Genomic DNA, 15,300 nt, shown 5'->3' with positions numbered 1-15,300 from the left:
GAAGGTACCAGAACAAAGTGCTTTGCACTGTCCGTGAGTGGGGATGGGGGAATTGGTGGTTCATTTCTCCCTGGCCTTGAGCTACAGAAGGGCCTAGAGAGGGGAGACTTAGCAAGTTTGGGATGGAAGGCACGGTGGAGGCTTGCTTTTCTACTCAGACCCAGGCAGCCATGATTTGGGGGGTTGGGCCCAAGGAGCCAGAAAGCCTGGGGCTTGACACCAAAGGCCTTGAGTGGTGGTCAGGTCCTGTATGGGATTTGGAGGGGCATCATCCCAACCACCCCTCCCAACCCCAGGACTACAGGTCCCCAATATTATTGAGGCCTTGTGATGTGTAACCAAGATGCCAGAAGGCCTTGGAGAGTAGAAGGCGACAGAGATGGGAATAGAGGTCTGAGAAGAGTTTGCTGCGAGTAGGGACCGTGATTTGGAAAGTCAAGAGTGCAGGACCAGGCCCATTCAGAGCAGGGAAGCCTGATCAGTAGGGTGACCATTTGTTGTTTGTGGAAAGTCTGGATTTAGGCCTGTTTTCCAGTGAATTAGAACCCCTTCCACTTTCAAAAAAAGTCCTGGTGTAGATGGTGTCTGGCCATCAGACATATCAGGGAACAGTATTCCTTGGTCCATCTTGTCTTCAGGTCTTGGGGGGTTGAACTCCTGGGGCCAGGCCAAGGCAGGCTACCTGGGTGAGGGGATAGGGCAGGGGGTGCCCACCTCAGAGGAGCAGGCTGGTGGGGGCACCCAGGAAGCAGTTCCCTTTGGGGGCACGATGTTGGACCTCTGATGTGTGCTGACCACTCACAGTACCAGGGTAGAGGGTAGCAGATGACCACTTCAGGGAAAGAGTGCTGGGGTGGACAGGTGCTCTGATGGGGCAGGATCTGGTCACCTGTGTCTAAAAAGCCAACCGCACCCCAGTGCCAGCACTGGCTCTATATATATGTATGTATTTCCCCCTGTACAATGTTTTATACAAGATTTCACTAATTTATCTGCTATGTTAAGGCTTGAGGGGGGGGATGTGGACTCCCAGCTGTATCTTGCTCTGGGGTTGGCAGGGAAGGACTGATTCTCTCTTGGCTTGGAAATAAACAGGCCAGTCTGGATAGCCTCCAGCCCTGTGGCTGCAGATTGATGACTGAGACGTCCTGGGCTGTGACGAGAGGTTGGGGGAACTCAGCTGGGGAAGGCCGAGCACAGGGTGGTGGCTGAACTGGAGCCATTATGCTGGGCCCAGCTCTCTCTTCTGACCCTTAGGTTTTCTCATTCTCCAAGTCCTTTCAAGGGGAGGGAGTAGAGCTAAAGTCTGGTGATAACAGACTGTGCCCCAAAGCAAGTCTCTGAGTCTCTGAACCTCAGTTTCTTCTTCTGTACAATGGATGTGATAACCTACCTCATGGCTGTTGTGACAACTAGAGACAGTCGTGCATTCATTTAACAGGGATCTGAGTGGCCACGAGATAGCAGGCACTGTGCTTAGCGTGGATATACAGCCATCAACATTGACATGCCTCTTACCCATGGCAAGACTGTAGTCTCGTGGAGGAGAGAGAATGGAAGGAACGCACGGAAACAGCCTCTATTATACAGAACGGTAGGGAGGGGAGAAAACAGGGACTAGGAGAATAACTGGAGGGTGCGGGAGAGGAGCGGATTGACTGTGACTGGCTGGTCAGGGAGAGGCCTCTTGAAAGGGTGCCCTTCATGGGATTCCAGCCAAGCATCCAGCATGAATCAGGTACTCAGTAATTGGTTTTCCATAAAGCATCTTTAACTTCCCCAGAAGAGGAAACTGAGAACCAGAGGTCATCTCAGGACCGTGTGAGGGAGAGGGTGTGCTTGTTGTGTTTCCTGTGTCTGAGCCTTTTGTTGGGGGGATTTCTGGGAAAGGGATGCTGGGAGGGTGACTCACTTGTCCAGCAACTTGGAAGGGCCTCCCCTCTCCCATCCCGGGGCTCCCTGGTTCTCTTGTCTCTCACCATCCACACCCTGAACTGTGAGCAAGGATGGGGCCCTGCCTCTGGCTGCTCTGCGGGAGGGGCAGATCGAGGAATCACCTTGAGTCATCTCTAACTCATCTCGAAAGTGAGCGGGATGGATGTGTGCTGTGTGTGTGTGTGTGTGTGGTGTTTTTTTTTTTGGAAAAAAAAAGGTTTTGACCCTGCTGCATGGCATGTGGGATATTAGTTCCCCAACCGGGGATTGAACCTGTGCTCCCTGCACTGGCAACAGAGTCTTAACCACTGGACCACCCTGTGTCTGAATCTTAAACTTTGTTAGTCCCAGATTTCTTTAAAGAGCTGTTGAGAGCTATGGATGCTCACCCCAGAAAGACGCCCCCACATGCATTTTTACACGTTATTTCAGACACTCCTCAGATCCCCCCAGACTGGGCTCCATGGACTTCACGCTGAGAACTCCTGATGAAATCATGGTCGTGGCAACCACCAACAGTGTACTTAATTTTGACAGTTTGGAAAATTCATTCCTTTGCTTGTTTACTCCCGACAGCTGTCTAAGGAGTGCCGGCCTCAAAATACTCCTACTTCCATGCTGATGAGAAAATTCGGGCTCCAAGAAGAAGAGTGAATTGTTCAGAATAGCCCACCTGCCTCCAACCTCTGCTCCTCACTGCTGCCTGCCTCCCACCATTCCCACGTTTCATCCCTCTCCCAGTCACATCACGGCCCCCCCAAACTGTGTACCTGTCAGAGCAGGGAAGGGGGAGGGCCTGAGGAGGGAAAAGCTAATAGGCAAAGTTAATGGCTGTAGGTGGCACAGGTGTTCCTGGATCGGGGTGGTCGCACCTTGGTTTCTGGAGCCTCCTCACTGCTCCCTGGATGTGGCCCAAGTCCCGGTACCCAGAGCCACCCCCCCCATCCCCCTTTGAGGCCTGGCCCAAAGCAGCAGCGGGTCTGGTCCTGGGGCCTGCAGTGATGTCTGAAGGGCCCTCTTCTCCCAAAGGAGAAAGCACGGCTTTCTCCAGGGTGGGGTTTCCTGGAAGCAGAGAGGCCTCCTCCCACCCCTGCCAGAGGCTGCAGGAGAGAGAGGTGCCTTCCACTGGGAGGCGTGAAGGGGTGAGCGGAGGCCTGCCCCCGCCTGCTCATCCCCCACCTGCCTCCCCTCGGCGGCCTGTGGCCACTTTCATCTCTGCAGCTCGAGGGCAGTGCTGGTTTCCCACCATGAGTCAGTTAGCCGCCCGGAATGGGCGGCCCCTGAGTCCAGGCAGAGGAGCTGGGCCTCCTCTTCCCGAAGGCCCGGGGCCGGCCGGCCGCTGTGGACCCGCTGCTGGGGCCTCTGGGGGCGCTTTTGGCCAAGAAGGTGAGAGAAGGAAAGTGCACTTCTGGGAGCAGGTGGAGACCCAGGCAGTGCCTTGCGGATGCTCGTCTTTACCGGAACGGTCCTGTGCTCCTGCCCAGTTCTCAGAGCTCTAGAACCGTCGTCAGCACTTGGCGCAGGGGAGCCTCTCCCGCTCCCCTCCTTGAGAACTGCTCTCCGAACTCCTACAGACGGTTCTCTGAGGTTTCCTGTCCTTTAGGAGACCTGTCTCCTTCCTTCCTCTGCCAACCAGTCTTCCTTCTTAGCGTCCGTGTCAGGAGACTCAGTGGCACCCCCGTCTGGCCTGCACCCGAGCTCCCCATTGCTAACTTGAAAGTACTCTGTCCCCGGCCATTTCCCTGTGGATCCTGCGGGCCACTCAAGTTCGGCCTCTCCTCTCCCCTCCTTCCTTCTCACACAATCGTGAGGCCAGAGCAGCCAGACCGATGGCTTCACTATCCGCCCCTCAGCTTCCTCAAGGCTGACTTGCTCTTCAAGGCCCAGCCAGCCCCGCGCCGCTCGGAGACCCCTCTGTCCTCCACACCGTGGCACCCACTTCCCTTGGCTGGCTCATCCTTCAGGCCCCGCCAAACATCCCTCACGCCCTCGGCCACCTCAGCTCCTGTTAAAGCTACCGGTTCCCCTCACGTGGTGTTCAGACGCTCTACATCTCCCTCCCCCAGCAGCCTGTTGGCTCCACAAGGACGCCTGTCTTATTCATCACAGTATCCCCAGCATCTCAGGCTGCTCCTGGGCGCACCAGGTACTAATATGCGTTTGTTGAATGGCTACCTGTTAGTATATAATCAGATGCTGTCATGCACTATTTAAGTTCCTTGAGGGCAAAGGCCACGTCTCCTATGGACTCGTGATCACACAACCCTCTGGTTTTGTTTTTTGTTTTTTTTTGGCTGCACTGGGTCTTAGCTGCAGCATGCAGGATCTCCGTTGTATTCTTGGGGATCTTTCGTTAGGGCACATGGACTCTCTAGTTGTGGCATGAGGGCTCTATAGTTGCGACACCTGGGCTTAGTTGCTCCACGACACATGGGATCTTTCCGGACCAGGGATCGAACCTGCGTCCCTTGCATTGCAAGGCGGATTCTCAACCACTGGACCACCAGAGAAATCCCAACCCTCTTGTTTCTAGATGTCTGTGACCTGATCTAATGCTGAGGTTCCTGCAGGATGTAAAGTAATGGTTTTAGGGATGGGCCTCGTGGGTTTCGTCATAAAGGCATCAAGATGCCTTGAAGAGGCTCCTGCCTGGTGCGCTGAAACTTTGATGCCCTCTAAGTGGAGGCAGAAGGCGCTGGGTACTACCAGGTGTGGTCCATCTGGTCCTCAGAGGGCTAGGCGTGGGAGCCTCAGATGACCCTCGTATCATGTCAGGGCTGCTGCCCCCTGGAGCTGCCAGCACCAAGCAGCCCAATGACCCACACTCCACGTTCACTCCCCTTCTGCCCTTCCATCCTCAGCACCGTGATCGGTCTCCAGCCTGTCCCTGTGCTACCAGCGTCACCGGGAATGTTTCTGTCAAATGTGGGCCGGACAGTGAGAAGCAGCAGCACCCCTGGGGGCCAGGGTGGCAGAAGCCAGTCAGGATCAGTCTGTTCACTGTCCCCCCACTCCCATGCCACAGAGAACCTCCCTCAGGAGGAAGCCTTACAGTTCGAGGGGTTTGGGTTTGTTTTTGCTTTTTTTCAACCCCCTGTTAAACAGCGAGCTCCCTGCTCAAGGTTCTCGGCCTTAGGAGGGATCCACACACAGAATGGGGACCCAGCGACATCGCCGTCTTCCATTTCTCCCACTGCAGTGTGGCATCATGTTCCCCGTGCCACTGAGGTGGGATGTTGCTAGAGGTCCATCTGTGGGGCATTCCCTTCTCATCCCTGAAAACTGTATTTCTTCCATCTGTCTTCCCCAGACGGAGCCTCCAGTCTCCTTTAAGACTTCCCCCAGGAGAGGTCTGTCTCCTGCCACTTCGTGTCACTGTCCTTTGTTTTCTGAGCCACTCAGAGAGGGTTTAGTGGGCACCTGCTTCCTCTCTTTCTCTCTCTTGCTCTATCTGTGATCTTCCTGCCCTTTGGTTCAAAACTTTCCAGCATTTGTTCCAAATACCCGAGGCAGCACAAACCTAATATCCCACAGTGCTAGAGGGCTGCACAGTACAAGGCAAGGAGCCACCAGGAATTCCCTGGAGATCCAGTGGTTAGGACTCCATGCTTTCACTGCCAAGGGCCTGGGTACGATCCCTGGTTAGGGAACTAAGATCCACAAGTCACCCAGTACAGGCAGAAAACAAACAAAGGCAAGGAGTTGGGCAAGAGGCTCACAGTCGAGTGCAGGACACACACACACACACACGCACACAAATAACTAGGATATAAAGCAAGACATTTCAAAGTTCTCCCACCCAGGGGAGCTGGGTGGCCAAATAGAGCAGGTGACCACACGGGACACGCTGCTGGCCTAGCACCACGGGCGGCCCCCCTTGCTGGCCTGTGACTAGGTCATCAAGGCCGCCCTCAGCCCTGTGGCCCCAGTGGGAGTTCATGCATGAGCGGGCAGAGGAAGGAGGGCAGGCATCTATTTATCTGCTTCCTCTACAGTGTCTGACACGCAAACCCTTGGGAAAGGGTACCTGTTATTGCTGATGCAAACACACACACTGCTGTTGTCTTCGATGACCTGTCCTGGCCCTTTAAAGCTGCCGTTGACATTCACTTTAACCTGATCTCTCCAGGCAGAGTGGAGGGGAACGAGGAGAGGAGTCTGTGTCATAGCACTGTTGTCCTTGCCCAGAGGTCTAGGCTGAGTTGCTGCGTGTGAACCTCATGTGTACATGTGAGGTTGGCTGTGCGTGGAACCAGCAGGTGGCGCTCTGCTCACAGGTACCTGACCTCAAGCCCAGAAAATGACGTTCATGCTAAGGTTGACAGGGCTCCCCTTAGGATCCAGGCACTGAGCTAAGTGCTGCCCCATCTGCCAGTATTTCCCAAACTCGAGCTGCATTAGGTATATTGGAGGATTTGTGAAAACACAGATCCCTGGGGCTCATTCCCAGCACTCCTGATTCAGTGAGTTTGCTGTGGGTCCTGAGAATTCACATTTCTGGTCATGTACAGATGTGAGAGTTGGACCATCAACAAGGCTGAGTGCCGAAGAATTGATGCTTTCGAACTGTGGTGCAGGAGAAGACTCTTGAGAGTCCCTTGGACAGCAAAGAAATCAAACTAGTCAATCCTAAAGGAAATCAACCCCGAGTATTCATTAGAAGGACTGATGCTGAAGCTCCAATACTTTGGCCACATGATACAAAGAGTCAACTCATTGGCAAAACCCTGATGCTGGGATTGAGGGCAGGAGTAGAAGAGGGTGACAGAGGATGAGGTGGTTGGAAGGTATCACCGACTCAATGGACATGAATTTGAGCAAACTCCAGGAGATGGTGAAGGACAGGGGAGCCTGCGTGCTGCAGTTCATGGGGTCGCAAAGATTCAGACACAACTTAACTGAACACAAAGTTCCCAGATGGGTCATCCCAGTCCTGATGACCCAAGGACCACACTGTGAGAACTGCTGTGGTGTAGTATCTTATTTAATCATCCCACGCCTCTCTGGGAAGGCAGCATCCAATTATCAACAAAGAAACTAAACTCTCAACAGGCCAAGAGATGTGGCCTAAGCCACATGGCGGAGGACAGGGAAGATCCAACCACCTGGGGCCCCGCCCTCTGCCTCAAGGGCCCTGTGGCTGGGGTGGCTGACAGCACCCCTCCTGATTCCAGTAGGGCAGTAAGAAGAGAGAACAAGGGAGGGATAAGCAGGGTGCTGAAAGCAGGCATGAGGCGTTGTTAGTCTGGGAGGCATTCCTGGGGGTCCAGAGTGTTTTAAAAGCACTTTCCTTCTATTGAAATATAGTCTGAGGGACTTGTCTGGTGCTCCAGTGGTTAAGACTCCACACTCTCAATGCTGGGTTCAATTCCTGGCCAGGAAACTAGATTCCCACATGCCACAACTAAGACCTGGTACAGTCAAATAAGTAAATATTTTAAAGAAGAAAGAGAGAGGAAAAAAAACATATATATATAGCCTCATAAAACTGGCCAATGAGCACTCACACCGCGGACCCTCCCTTTTCAGGACTGACGCTCTGGCTCCCCCTGCTGGCAGAGATGCTGCAACTGTTTGTGCTCATCCGGGTCCCTCCACATGGTCCTTTTTCCATGTGGCTGACTGCCCTTTCCATTAGAGAGCCACCTCACCCAAGGTCATGTCGGCTCCCTGGAGGCAGCCCATGTTTGTTGATGGTTCCTCCTTCCAAGCCAGGACAGCTCTGAAGGCTCCTCACAACTCCTGGGCTCCCCCAGGGAGGCTGGCCTTCTCTCCCTGCCCTCCCTCACCCCTCCCTACTTGACAAGTATGCATCCTAAAGGCTCTCCCCAAACATGTCCTGTACACAAATCACAGTGTCCCAGGAACCTGTCCTGCCACAACTGGTCACACACCACGCACTGTTCTGAGCATTTACACATACTATTTCAAGGAATCCTCCCAGGGACCCCAGGACGTAGGTATTTCTATTATCTCCGGTTTACAGATGAGAAAAGTAACTTGCCTAAGGTCACAGAGCTAGCAAGCTGCACAGCCAGGATTCCTATGCAAGCTCTGAAGTGTTACACACACTGTCTTCTAGAACATTTCTGTGGTCTAGCTTCAAAGAAATTAAAGGAATCAGCCAAAGGAGATTTATTCTGATATGAGAGGGGGGAAAAAGTCTTGACTGCTCCCAATTCTTTTCAGACAGCTCTCTCCGATGTCTGAATATGCAGCCCTGGTGCCTAATTTTAGTTCAGTGGTTCCTAAGGTGAGGAGGGGTGTAGCTCCCTGGGGAACTTTGGCAACATCTGGAGATATTTATTGTGGTGGTTGTTGTCAGATCTGGGAGAAGGGACTTCCCTGGTGGTCTAGTGGCCAAGACTTCTTGTTCCCAATGCAGGGGGCCTGGGTTCAATCCCTGGTCAGGGAACTATTAATAGATCCCACATGCTGCAACTAAGACCTGGTGCAACCAAATAAATAAATTAAAAACAAACAAACAAAAGACCTGCGAGATCCTAAGGGCATTTAGCAGGTGGAGGTCACAGTTACTATTAAATGTCCTACAATGCAAGCAAATCTCGCCCCAAATATCAGTAGACTACAATTGTGTGTGTGTGTGTGTGTGTGTGTGTTCCTCTGTCCATGGGATTTCCCAGGAAAGAATACTGCAGTGGGTTACCATTTCCTCCTTGAGAGGATCTTCCCGACCCAAGGATCGAACCCACGTCTCTGCATCGTGGACAGATTCTTTACCGCTGAGCCATCAGGGAAGCCCAGACTGAGGTTGAGAAACGCCATAATCTGGCTTTAAAGCCCAGTCTCCCCGCTGCTTTTACCCTCAAGGACTCCCAGTTTGATGCCCACTAGAGAGCAGGCAATGGCACCCCACTCCAATACTCTTGCCTGGAAAGTCCCATGGATGGAGGAGCCTGGTAGGCTGAAGTCCATGGGGTCGCTGAGGGTCTAGCGACTTCACTTTCACTTTTCACTTTCATGCATTGGAGAAGGAAATGGCAACCCACTCCAGTGTTCTTGCCTAGAGAATCCCAGGGACGGGGGAGCCTGATGGGCTGCCGTCTATGGGGTTGCACAGAGTCGGACACGACTGAAGTGACTCAGCAGCAGCAGCAGAGAGCAGGCTTTGGTGGAGGTGGTCAGAGATGTTTGAGCATTGGGGTGGAGAGAAGGTTGGGAAGGCAAACGTCCTACCTGCACATCTATCTAGCTAGTAGTCACAGGCAATGAAATCCCAGAGGCATAAAGCCACTTGTCACATTCATGCTTGAAATAGCAGGAGGAGGTTGGAAACCACCTGTATGACCCTCCACTTGGAATGGGTTAAACAAGTAAGCCATGGTAGAGCCATACAATGGGACACGGTACAGCCATAAAACAGAAAGAAGTAGCTTTTTATTATGAACATGGAACCATCGCCAAATATACACTGGGAAGTCGGCAGGGCGGGGTGGGGGGTGAAACATGGGTAGTTTATGCAGCATCTCCCATTATATAAAAAGGGAAGAAAGTATATACAGGCATTCGTGTTTGATGCATAGACTATTTCTTGAAAAATACATCAGGTGATATTGACACTGACATACTGGAGGCCTCCAGGGAAGAGAACTGGACATGTGGGAGAGAGGGGAGAAGGGGGACGCTTAGTTATTACTTATATCTTTTTCTGTCTTTTAAATGTTATATTGTAGGCATATATCTATTATCTATTCAAGATTAAATAACTTTTTAGTAAACTAGGAAAAAAAACAACAATACCATAATAAAAGAGAGATGATGGTGAGCCCCCGGCTCCAACAGGAGGTATTTTACCCAAAATACCTTGAACTCGATTCCAGGAGTGAGAGTGTCCATGGGAAATCTGTACCCTCAGGCCAGCTGCTCCCCACTTGTACCTGGGCACGGTCAGGTGACATCAGAGAATTAAAGACTCGTTTCAGTACGAGCCTGAGTTAAACAGGAGTAAGGTAGACCCACTTCTACTAGATCAGTAGTTTAAAAAAATGCATAAATGAATGCCTAAAAATCCAAAAGAAACACCATTAGAATTTGGGGCCCCAGGGCTTTTTCATGATGGCAAATAACTGATAAGGCCTGGGTCATCCCTCTGGTCATAACAAGCACTTCTAAGAGCCTCCGAGGATCCTGGCCCTTCAATTTAAAAGCCTCCCAGATCATCAGCAACTCATCTGAGTAAAGGCGCTGGGCCAGGGCCCCTTCCAGCCCTGGACCCTGCCAGATCAGGTGACCCCTTTCCTGGGGCAAGGCTGGTACAGAGCTGGCAGACACACTCCAAAACCCAACCTGCCCCGCGGGGGTACAATCTGAGGGCCAGTGCTCTGGCGAGGGTGGGAGGACTTCCGCCAGCTCCACCAGGAGAATCTGGTTCCCGCTGACAGCAAAGTAACCTCACGGGAGAAGACTACAGGAGGGCAGCGCTAGGGCAGTTGAGTCCCCGAGGCTGGATCACCCAAGGCTGGGTCAAGCTCTTTCTGCCCTCCTCAATCCTTACCTCTTCCAGAAGCTTCACTTGCTCACACCCTCCCTTCCCCTTCAGATCTCAGCGCTGCTTTATCCCTTAAGTCCGGCCCTCTATTGACCCTGGCTCCTCTGTCTTGGTGAGTGGTGGTAAGCAGGTTCTGGTGTTTATCTGTCTCCCTGACAACACTGCAACCGCCCAGAGGAGGGAATTAATTATCTGTGTGTGTTTGTGTTTCCTCCTCTCCCCTAGGTTCAGGGCTCAGGATGCAGGGAGCAGTCCTGGGGCCAGGACTCGCTTCCCCCCAGCTTGATCGTGTTTGTTAAATACCAGACCACAGGAAAGTAACTGAAGAGAAATGGCATCTCTCATGTCCTTCTAGCCAGGACACCCAGGAGCCAGAATGACCCTTTGACAAGCTGAGTCAACGGCTGTCACTGCCTGGTGATCCATCTCACTCTGAAGAGCAGCGAAAGCCCTGACTCAGGCTCTGTGCTATGTGGGCCGTGCTGCCCCCTGGCCCCTGATCCTCCCCAGCACCCTCTCTCCCTCTGCTCTCCAGGGTCTAGGGACCCACACCCTGCCTCAGACCTCCTGTGCTTGCTCTTCCCTCTCTCCTCGGAATGCTTTTCCATGCGGCTGGCCCCATTAATGCAGGGAGGGCCCTGCTCTGACAGCTCTCCTTCCCCACCCTGACCTAGCCCCTTTCACTTGCTCCTCCTGATCTGATCTGCTCACTCTCCATCTCTCCACCCTGCACAGGGCCTGGGAGGCTGGCCACTCTGCCTGCCTGGATAGGTACCATGCCCTCTGGCTTCCATTCAGCAGAGAACAGGCAGGATACAGGAAGGGAGTGGATAGGAGGCCAGGGTGTTAATCCCTGGATCGGCTCTCTCCCTGCAGGGTGGCTGCTGCCCACTGGCCCCCTCAATGGCCTTGGCCCCAGTTCCTGGCAAAAGGGTCTCACAACAGCCTCTCTCCAGGTCTGGTAACTGCACCCTCCCCTCCCTGTACTCACCCAGGTCCGGCTACCTGTGTTGTGTTCCCCTATTAGCTCGTCCACACCTTAGGAGGTAATCCCTTTATTAAACCTTCCTCAAATTCCCCAGCCCGAGTATACCGTGGCTTTTCTTTCAGGACCCCAATTCACCACCCATTACATGTCTATGGTTTATGAGCTGTCTCACAAACCTCAACTGGCCCTCAATTAGAGCAGAAGGTCAGAGAATGTAGCAGTGTAGTTATCCTCTGCTGCATCCCAATGTCTGATTCAGCGCCTGTGCATAGTAGCTCAATATTTGTCGAATGAGTGAATGAAGGGAAGGATCCGTGTCATCTGGAGAGGGGCTCTGGAGGCGGGAAGGACAGGATGAGATTTTAGGAGGCTAAGGGGAAAAAGAGCAGCAGTGATGAGGATGTCGCCTCCCTGCCAGCATAAAGACCTCTGCGTATGTCCTTAGCACGTCACGATCTGCGGTGATCATAGTTTGTTTTCTTTGTATGTCTTCCCACTAGAACGGATTCCCCAGGGGCAGTGTCCATGTCTTGTTCACTCTGGTGTCTTTAGAGCCCGGCGCCGTGCCTGACATACATAAAAGGCTCTAGATCCACACTTGTCAGATAAATGAAAGATACATGAGTTATCCAAAAGAAACACTGAGTTGGCAGAGGACCTGGAAAGCCAGGTTGGGCAGTTTGGAAGTTTCATGCAGAGTGGTAGGGATGAACTTCCAAGTCTAGTGCAGGAGTCGGGGCGGGGATGACAACGGTGGAGCTTACAGAAAGAGCTTACAGAAAGCCTGGGGTGGAGGGGGGGGCACGTGGGGATGAGCAAGGAGGCTGCTGCAGCCTCCAGCAGGCAGGGAAGGAAGAGGTGGCAGAAACCGGTGAGCGATCAAATGCAGATGAAGGATGAGGAGTCCAGACCATCTGGAGGATGAGATGATGCTGCAAAGCCAGTGGTCCTGGCCCAAGGTAAGTACTCTGGGCCCGGCTGCTACTGGCCTCACTTATTCTGTAATAACTTCTGCATGAAGTGGGAGAGCTGGGGAGCGGAAGTGGTTTGTGTGTGTGTGTGGGGGGGGGGGGTGAGTGAATAAAATCCAACCTACCTGTTGTTTTGAAGGTATAACCGGATAGCTCAGTGGAGAGCCACAGGCAGATGTTGAGGACTTGCGGCGTGGTGACAGCCGGGGGTGGAAGAGCAGATGAGCCACGTTCTGTGTAAGCAAAGGGTGGTCTGGGATCACACCCAGCTGGGTGGTCGGGGAGGGGAATAAGAGCCAGCTAAGAAAAGGGAGGCCAAGAGGGAACACTGTCAGGAGACAGGGGCAATGTTCTGGAGCCAAAGGAACGACTCTGAAGAAAGGGGCAGTCAGCAGGCCACTTGTGAGAAGCGAGGCCGGGCTAGAGCTCGCTGAGGGCCGCATCCTTGAGGAGCATCTTTCTGCCACCTCTGGACCGGCTCGGGGAGCTGACGGTGCCAAGTCAGGTGCAGCCACTGTTGGAGAAGGGTTTGCTGCCTGTCCCACCAAAGCCCTCCCGGGCACGTGTCCTAACCCTCATTGTGTCAGAGACAGCCGGTTGTCTGCCAAATCCATTCTTTCCTTGCTGACAAGCCTCCCACATTTGTCCTAGACACAGAGCCCCATTTCCTCACTTGCTGTGCAACTTGGCAGGGCTTGGGAGGGGGGCAGCTTCTGGGCTCCGAGCTCCCTTCACACACATGCTTCCACCCCTCCCCTCCTCCCCACTGGAATGTGGACCCTGCAGAAGGGGTGGCAGCTGTCTTCCAGCGCACAGACGTGAGCGTCACCTGAGGTGATGGGGGAGCCATGAGACTGACGGCGACTTGATATCATCAGGCTGGCAAGCCGGCCTGGAACACCCACCCCGACTTTCACAGAAGGCATACAGTCTGTCTTAAGTGACTCTATTTGGGGGACTTTTTGTGAGAGCAGCCTAACTCAGGTTGGAACATACTGTTTAACCCAGCAGAAATACCACTTTGGGTCAGACCAAAAGTCGTTCCAGCCCATCTCTGCCAGGGGCCCCAAGGGGCAGTGATAGGGGGACACGCCTGTGGCGTGTCCCTTGACAAGACTCACACTCTCCACACACCAGGAATTATGTCTCCTTACAGATCTGTTACCGAGCCATTACTCAGGAACCACTCAAAATCCTTGATAAAAACTTTGGTAAACCTGACATCTACTCCGTCAAGGAAAGAATAACAGTGACTAGAAGCCTCACCAACACTCTCTGCAACTGATTTCATTTCCAGCTCCCAGGGACAGTGTGGGTGTGTGTGCGGGTGGACCCACGTGGCACACAGTAGTGGCAACGCCTTTGAGGAACAGAATCCTGTGGCCGTGAAGCAAGAGCATGAAAGGTTAACAAGCGTGGACTTGAACGGGATGTCTGCGGGCAGGACCCCAGCTCTGCTCCTTATCAGCCAGGCAGACTGAGGTATTTCGGAGCTCTGGGGCCTCCAGGGTCTCCACTCCAAGTGGGGACAGTAAGGACATCTACATTTGAGGTGATTGTGAGGATTAAATGAGTCCATATGTGGAAAACACAATAGTGACTGACCAGCATTAAGTTCTCTCTTAGTATTAGCTTGTATGTCATTTTTAAAGCAACAGAGAGGAAAACAGTTTGGCAAATGAGTAACATTGTCAGTTACAAACCACAGGTACAGATGTTCTCCTTAAATCTTCTTGATGAGGCATCATCATTATCCATTTTATGGAAACTGATTTGGACATTTAGGGAGTTGCCCTCCATCTCACAGCTGATTCCCAGGTGGCTCAGTGGGTAAAGAATCCGCCTGCATTGCAGGAGACCTGGGTTCAATCTCTGGGTAGGGAGGATCCTCCGGAGGAGGGCATGGCGATCTACTCCAGTATTCTTGCCTGGGAAATCCCATGGACAGAGGAGCCTGGTAGGCTACAAGTCTATAGGGTTGCAAACAGTTGGACATGACTGAAGCAACTGAGCACGTGTGCACACACACTTGGTAGGTTGTGGGAGAGCCATAAATACAAATAAATGTCACTGAGTCTTGTTTTACGGAACCACCACCATTAAGTTGAGCAACTTAAGATTCCAGAAAATCAAAGTTCAGGAAGGCTAGTTCCATTTAGGGTTGTCCCACCCACCCCCCAAACCAGGCCACTTTGTTATTAGTTTTCCACCTTATTTAACTGCCTCATGATCAGAAAAGAAGAAAAGGACCTGCCCAGCACCCTCATCCCCAGGCCAGAGCTGGGAGGGACTGTCGTACACTTAGGATATATGAAAACCTCGGGCAACGTGTGGATCTTATTTTGGTCCTGACTCAAACCAGCCAACGATTAAAAAATAAAAACATCTTTGAGATAATAGGAAAAATTTGAGTATGAACTGGATATGGGAGGATGTTATAAAATCACTGTTCAGGGTACTTCCCTGGTGAAAGTCAAAGTGCTAGTTGCACAGTCGTGTCTGACCCTTTGCGATCCCATGGACTAGCCCGCCAGGCTCCTCTGTCCATGGGATTCTCCAGGCAAGAATACTGGAGTGGGCTGCCGTGCCCTCCTCCAGGGGATCTTCCTGACCAGGGTCTCCTGCGTTGCAAGCAGATTCTTTACCATCTGAGCCACCACTCCCATACAGAAACCTAATTTTTGACAAAGACACAAACATCATTCAGTGGAAGAAGGGTAACTTTTCCACAAAGGGTAACTGAATCAGTTGGACATCCTCAGGCAAAATAGTGAACTCAACCTAAACCCCAACTTCATAAAAAGTATATCAAAATAGATCAAAGCCTAATCATCAAAAAGTCTACAAACAATAAATGCTGGAGAGGGTGTGGGGAAAAGGGAACATTCTTGCACTGT

At 52.4% G+C, this 15,300-nt stretch overlaps 1 long non-coding RNA gene across 1 annotated transcript; it reads right to left on the bottom strand.

The window, feature by feature from the left end:
• Positions 1 to 9,313: 9,313 nt before the first annotated feature.
• Positions 9,314 to 10,583, bottom strand: LOC109576781 (uncharacterized). The gene is made up of 3 exons (XR_002183429.2): positions 10,451 to 10,583; positions 9,760 to 9,833; positions 9,314 to 9,546 (listed from the first exon to the last, which is right to left on the bottom strand). It is a non-coding gene; the product is annotated as an uncharacterized lncRNA (long non-coding RNA).
• Between the last annotated feature and the right edge of the window lie 4,717 nt (positions 10,584 to 15,300).

The sequence above is a fragment of the Bos indicus genome, chromosome 23 (genome assembly GCF_029378745.1).
Source record: "Bos indicus isolate NIAB-ARS_2022 breed Sahiwal x Tharparkar chromosome 23, NIAB-ARS_B.indTharparkar_mat_pri_1.0, whole genome shotgun sequence".
Lineage (NCBI taxonomy): Eukaryota > Metazoa > Chordata > Mammalia > Artiodactyla > Bovidae > Bos > Bos indicus.
This window is presented reverse-complemented; position numbering and strand designations above follow the sequence as displayed.